The 7500-nt window shown below is 32.2% G+C and overlaps 1 protein-coding gene across 2 annotated transcripts in view; it reads right to left on the bottom strand.

Annotated features, from left to right (window-relative positions):
* LOC147467134 (uncharacterized) overlaps nucleotides 1-5134 on the bottom strand; it is a 13183-nt gene extending 8049 nt beyond the window's left edge. Inside the window, exon 1 of one of the 2 annotated variants that reach the window (XM_086532721.1) lies at nucleotides 5002-5134. The gene's annotated coding sequence lies outside the window, so the exon portion shown is untranslated. The remainder of the gene's footprint in view (nucleotides 1-5001) is intronic. The other variant, XM_086532722.1, reaches the window with a different exon arrangement.
* Between the last annotated feature and the right edge of the window lie 2366 nt (nucleotides 5135-7500).

Here is a 7500-nt window from a genome sequence, read left to right as displayed (position 1 = left end):
TAAATTTCATATATTCCAAATACCAGTACAATAACAGACGTATATGAAAATAAGCAAAACAGATCCCACCACCAGATTACTCAAGAGATTTTACTTGTTCTTTTGGTGACAATGGCTTAATAAGTTTTGTTTTTGGAAATTCTCACTTTAATCAAATCTGAACAAATTACGTGTAAATCCTAATATGAGTTAAATTTTGAAATTTTCCATTTATGTCCACTATAAAGATAAATATCACATAATATTTCAAATAAATTAGCTTATTCTCTCTCATGTGCAGACCCGGACACAACCATTGGCCACAACACTTCCAAAATAACCAAAACTCTTTTTGTTTATTTTTACTTGCTTATAATAAATCCTTTTAACAGGCTTAACAGCTTTGATATGACAAAGGCAAAAAGGTTAAGTGATCAAATATCATAATTTAGGCCACCAAAATATCAATATTGCGTATGATCACAATATGTTTCCTTGTGTAGGGGTTAATATATAATTCCCCCAAATGTCTAAACCCCATATCCCCCTAATTCCTGTTGTAAAAAATTGTCACGCTTATTATTATACATGACGTCAGTTTTGTACTACATGGATAGGAACCGTCTCAATCTGGAGGACTCCTTCACCACTGGAGAGGCAATTTCCTGGTGCATTAGGAATTTCTATGATACATTTACACATATTGTGTAAATATATCATGTTTTTTTGTGTCATTTACTTGACCAATATTTTTCATAACTTCATAATAAAGAAATATAAAAATTGTAAACTGAAACTAATATTAAATCAATCAAAGGCAAAGTATATATTAATAAATATTAACTTAATAGAGTAGAGAATCTATATACTTAATCAGTGTATTATATTCTAATATAAATATATCATACTGGTTTACGAAATTGTAATATTTCAATATAAAAATAGTTCACGAGATGAAAATTTTACTATCAAAATATCATATGAAAATATAGTATTACAATATGAACATATCCAATATTAAAACAATTCAAATTTCCCTTGACTGTATAGTTTACTTGCAAGTGTCACAAATTCTTACTACACTGCTAGCTATTCAGACACAGTCACAGATGAATAGTTGTCAATAAAAGGATAGTCTTTTCAAAGTATTTATAAAATGGTAATCCAAGAAATGGTGTATGGATAAAATAGCAAAAGAGAAATACAGTTATGATAGAGAAGAGTAAACAACCCTTAGTTGTTGTTCTCAGCTGTACATTAGAGGCAGTTCCTTAGGGTATATAACTAACTTTATTCTTAGTGTTGTATGAAATGGAAAAACCAAGAAATGAGACCTTCCTCAGCATGTTTAACACTTCCTTATCTTATTAGGCCGCTTGATTGGGGTTTGAATAAGGAAAAAAATCATGGAAAGCTACAATAAGGTATAGTGAATTGTTTGTATTTTAAGGCGTACTTAATAAATACAACCTTAAGGGTGAATTTTTGCAAATTGTCGAAGAGACCCTCACACCCCACTCGACTAGGAAGTTTTTTTGGTTGCCAACAATCTTGAAAAAATGGAGGTCAAAAACTTTTTTTTTTTTTATTATCTAACTTATGACTCACTCTAGAGAAAAATGTGTGGTTAAAAAAAATTGCCTGAAATTCTCTAAAAAAAATGCTCCAAAAATGCTCCAAAACAAACATTTCTCATCAGTGTGTCCGGGTGCACGGTTTTCTCATCATGCAGAAGGAGGTGCAAGGAATGTTTGGCAATGTGTCTTTGAGTGAGGTCCATACCCCAACCCCCAACCCAACCCCCCCCCAGTTAATTATACAAAGTGAAGTTGCAGTGCAATTAATAATATAGAAAAGTTGTATTATAAAAAAAAGTGACTGAAGCCTTCTCCTCAAACCAGAAGACAGCAAAGCAAAAACAAACCTCTCCAGGACCTACAACATTTTCCTATTTTCTTCATGACTGTCTTTTTTGTAGAGATGATGCATTAGAGGAGGTTTTAAAAACACAAAGCAAAAAATCAAAAAGTTCCAAGAGTGTGTGATACTGTGCATCATGTGGAGATTATTCATGTCAGGGACACCATTTTGAAAGCAGGTGAGAAGAGAAATGATGGATGTTCCGATCTCAGGAAAACAGTGAATTAACCTGTTACTTGTAATGCAGTGGGTTGGGCAGTTGCTGCAAGCCATGTCAAAGGAAGCAGATATTTGCTGCAGCACTGCAAAGCAGAAGCAAGCGTACAATTTCAACATGCATTGATGAAATTCCTTTCTAACCCAAACATCCAACATCCCCCTCTGGAAAAAAATGTTGTCGTCCCAAAATGCTAAACTCTAAGTGCTACAGGTTCTGAAGCAGGCAATGACCACTTTATATGGAAGATATGATATTGCCAATTCTATCTATTTTCAGTAAAAAAAAAATAAAAAAATTAAAATCCTTTTTTTATTTTTTAGGAACATGAGGGTGATCTACCAACTGAGAAAACAATAAAATCTGAATAGAGGCAAAAATATGGAGAAGACACTGTTGTATCTGTAAACAAATATAGAAAGACTGTAGTCTGTTTTTGTGTCACAGGTAAGAAAATTCTGACTGATGCCTGCTATGAAAAAAAAAGAAGTAACGATGAGAAATCAGAGTGGCTTCTGACAGTAATCACAGCTGCAAAAATAATTTCTGAAGATATGAGGTCACAGATATATGAGATGGACAAGTATCCACCAACAGATAAATTCCTGACTGATTTGAAATCTCTGGTACCAGACACTGTAAATTGCTTTGTTAAAACTGTTGTATTGAAGAACAAGGAAGGATATAAAAGCAAATAGGAGAAGCGTACAAATATCTCACATGATATCCTAATAGTTGCCTGACCAAATTCTTTTAGACCACCATTACAAATAGGCCTTGCTGTTCATCTTAGTCTAAGCGTCTACTGCCTTAGGATTGTGTGCTTCCTATGATAAAGCAGCAATCTTTCAATTATCAGCTTTGCAGCATCCAAACAGGGAGGCTCAAACAGACTAACTTGCACAATTTGAATTAAAAAATGCTGATGTAATGCAGTTTGGTCATGTTCCCATCAGAAATTTTGAAGTACAAGTAAAAGAGGACTCGTGGGTGTGATAGTCAGAGTGTTAGCAAAAATTAATCCAATATGCATCACTGTTTCAGAACCAACTCTAGTGAAAAAATGGCAAATGAAGAATGACTTTTCAGGTTGGAATGGTTACATGGAGAAATGTACTAAGCTAGAATAAAGGAGGAAGGAAACCCCTACATGAAATATTCCTAAGTTATATTAGGTAAGGTGGGTGTGAAAGAAATGGTGCACATATTCTTGCTCCTCTAGTGTCCAAATCATGCACTGCAGTAGAAAAATGTATAGAGCATCTTTTTTAGAGAATTTTATGTAGATTATTTGACACATGACACATTTTCTTTTAAAATGAGTCCTAAGAGAGATAATTACAAAAAAGTTTTTGGGTGCCATTTTTTGACTATGGCAACCAAATCCTGGGCAGTAGATGGGTGTAAAATTCACATATTATGAAATACCCTATCACAAAGATAATAAAACTAATTGCAGCTTTCCACAATTTTTTTTCCTTATTTTCCCTTTTTTGAACCTCTGTTGACGAACCTAGTTAGTTAATTTAGGCTAGGTAAGGTTAGGTAAGGTTAGGTTAGGCTATGTTACAATTTGTAAGGTTACATTGGTTAGGCTAGGTTCAATCAGATCATTTAAAAAATAAGTAATCTGATATAATCAACAAGATAAAGCTTGGTCTGGTTCTTTGTTTGAATATAAATCTATATAACAATACTAAATATCAAAAGAAAATATCATATTCTAATAAAAATATAATAAAACAATTCAAATTTCCCATGACTGCAAGTCAACAAGCTCAATCTTGCCAGAATAAACATGGTGGAAATAATTTGCCTTTGCTGGACCAGGGAACTTTGATAAGCAGTTGTGGCTTTACCTTTCCTCTCCTCAAATTATTTTTATACCAAATAGTTTTGTTTTTGTGGTTCTCTGTACCTTTGTTTAGTCCTGTTGTGAACATCTGCCCTCTTTAGTTTAGGATTGGTCAGATAAGATTAGATTTGGACAAATCAAGTAAAATTGGAAAAATGGCAAATATGCTGCATGTGCAAATCTTCCTGGGACATGAATAATTACACCAAGCTCATACAGATAATAAAGAAAGCACTTAAATGTCATTACCATTAATTATCCTATTTTATTTTTACTATATACTTTATCTGAGATATCTAATTATCTGAAGTACTTAATGCTTCATTGTGTGAGGGTCACATACTACTCTGTTGCCCTATATGTAGCAAAAGCTCAATATTTATTTTCCTATAACAATTTCCTCATCAAAAGTGCATCATCACCATTATGACTTGTGCATCCTGCCTATTTTCTCATGTCAGTATTATTTTATCTACTTCCAGTTCTTTTTTTATAATTTCATCACTGACCTTAGTTATCTATAAAGAGGGGGAATTATTTCAAAAATTGAAATATGAATAATGCAGCTACATAATTCAATTGACAGATGATGTTATCACACTTGTATATCTATTCATAATAAGGATTTAGCAGAACAATATATCTATCATACAACATTCTTGACAAAAATGCAATTGCTTTCTTCTCAAATAAACACACAAATAGATATAATGATATCAATATTATACAACAGCACAACGTAACGTTCAAGCAACATCTTCAGACACGAAACAGGAAACTAAAATGAGGTTATCACGCAGTGTGTCTATTTTCAAGAGTGGATACTTTATATATAAATCAGTCATTACATATCATCTAAAATGAGTGAATAACAGACAGCACACTGGGAATGACACGTGATTTTAACAAATAAACCCCCAAATTCGACTCATAACAAGATGAACATTATTGATCATCTGAACATCCCCTTCCTACGTATTTCGCCCTCAAACAGTTAAATAAAAGTCTTAAGAACCACCACTCAACTCACGTATCCATAAACAACAACGAGTCCTGAGATGAAATGGTTTCTTTGGCTGTCAAGCGTGACAAGGGATTTGACAGCACTTGTCCGAGCAGGTTTTGTGCCGAACGCGTGAGGAGGGAAGGGCACAGCTGGCACCAGGGAGCGTCAGTATAAATGTTTACATCAACGACTGAGATTAATTACTTATATATGAAGTTAATGTTTGTAATATTGATTTGAGGTTCATTTTGGAAAAATTGTCAGTCTGAATTGATTGGTTATCTAAGTGTTTGTGAGTATGTATAAAGGGTGTATCTAAAATTCTTGTCATGGTGAGAGATATAAAATTGATTTGATGTTATGTTATAACTTGATTCTGAGTGAATACATAGATATAATTGACACAGTGGTGGTACCACGGGAGGGCTTCATTCCCCACCCATGTCCCCCCAAAATGATAACCCAAGACCCCCCCCCCCAAAAAAAACTAAAAAATAATAATAATAATAATAATAACAAAATGTCCGTTTTACAAAGTGCAAGTCAGGAAAATTTTGATATACCATCCAGCAAGAGATCATTGTCATTTGATTTTGTAATTACTTCTGTCCTGTCACACCCACTTGTAATGCATTTTATTTTTGCTAAATTCATAACTTTGGATGTGTGCGTGTTACTGTAGCCTACTTTATTTGTTTCTCCCTTGAATAATACAAATATCAATATGCATATTGGCTTCAATTGTCTTTTGTTGTTACATAACCCATGCAACTCAAAGCAGATTTAACTTTTTATCATTATTATTCAAGGAATAAGTTTATTTTTTCAGCTGAGTTCACTAGAGGCTTCATTGAATGAAATTACCGTGATTTTTTAGCCGATTTTAGAATCCAAAGCAATTAGCGATTTAGACCAGACCAGAAATATTAAATCTTTCAACCCATCAATTGCATCATTTTCAAGTTATTCCAAGACTCAAATGGATGTAAGATTTGAGAAACTGCTTTACCAAAAGAGCTGGTCTTCGCAATATAGAATTGACAACTCGAGTCTATATATTTCAGATTTTATTTATTCATATGTAAGTTATTTATTTTAGATTGATGTACGAAGCTATTCATGATATATATCCGTTGAGAGTATTATGAATGCCACGACTGTTGTAATCTACTCTCTCTTTTCAAACGTTTTTTTCCGGTAACCGTTTCTGTCGGCATTTCGCAGGCCCCCTCACCCCCCCCCCTCAACTGAAATATCCAGCCGCCACTGACTATATAGTACATATATATGAAAATATGTGTGTGTGTGAGTGTGTTTGTGTGTGTGTGTATATATGTATATATATATATATATATATATATATATATATTATGATGATATATATATATTTATATATATATAGGTATATAAATATATATATATCATATATACAGATGCATGTAGAGATATTTTATATATATATATAGGTTATATATATATATAATCGGGAATACGACACACATAATATGGTAAAATATATTTATATTATAGTAAATACACATATATTTATACAGTAGAGTATAATAGGAATATAGATATACATATATATACCTATACATATTATATACAAATACAATACATATAACATATACATATACATATACATACACACACACACATGAACATACAGACACACACACACTACAACACATATAGATATATATATTATATATTTTATATATTACAAAGATATATATATATATAATAAATAGTATTATATATATATATATATTTGGTGTGTGTGTGTGTGTTGTGTCTGTGTGTGTGTGTGTGTGTTTCTGTGGTGTGTGAGTGTTGTGTCTGAAGTATATGTAGTATATGTATAGGTATATTATATATAATGGTTATATTATATAATGTAGTATATATATTTATTTTATCTAAATGTATATATATATGTAATATATATATGTATATATGTATATAGTTAGTACATATATATATATAATTACATATATATTGTGGTATATATATAGAATATGATATATATTATAGAATATATATATTTATTTTATAAAGAGAAGTGTGTGTGTTTGGTGTTGTTATATATATAAATAGGGATATATATTTATTTATATATATATTATTTAAATATTATATTTGAAACACACACACACACTCTATATATATATATAATGTGGTGTGACACACACACACACACATATATAATATATAATATTATATTTATAATTTTTTGTGTGTTGTGATGAGTGTGTCTGTTGTGTGTAGTGTGTGGTATGTGTTTCTGTTTGTGGTGGTGCGTGGCGTGCGTGCGTCTCGTTGTACATAGACAAGACAGAACAGGACACAAGATCACACGACATACACACGACAAGCTCCAGAGAGCATATGAAATATTCGCTCGTAGATAACTGCATCTTACCAATAGGATTCTGGCACCTCCACGGCAGCCCATTCTATGAATTCATTCGACAAATAACGTGACCGTTGAGATCACATCAGCGTATTTTCCGAGGGCGTGAA

This window comes from Penaeus japonicus, unplaced genomic scaffold (genome assembly GCF_977035675.1).
Source record: "Penaeus japonicus unplaced genomic scaffold, GWHDUDI00000001_assembly GWHDUDI00000037, whole genome shotgun sequence".
Lineage (NCBI taxonomy): Eukaryota > Metazoa > Arthropoda > Malacostraca > Decapoda > Penaeidae > Penaeus > Penaeus japonicus.
The sequence above is the reverse complement of the archived record's forward strand: the minus strand, read 5'-3'. Positions and strand labels throughout refer to the sequence as shown.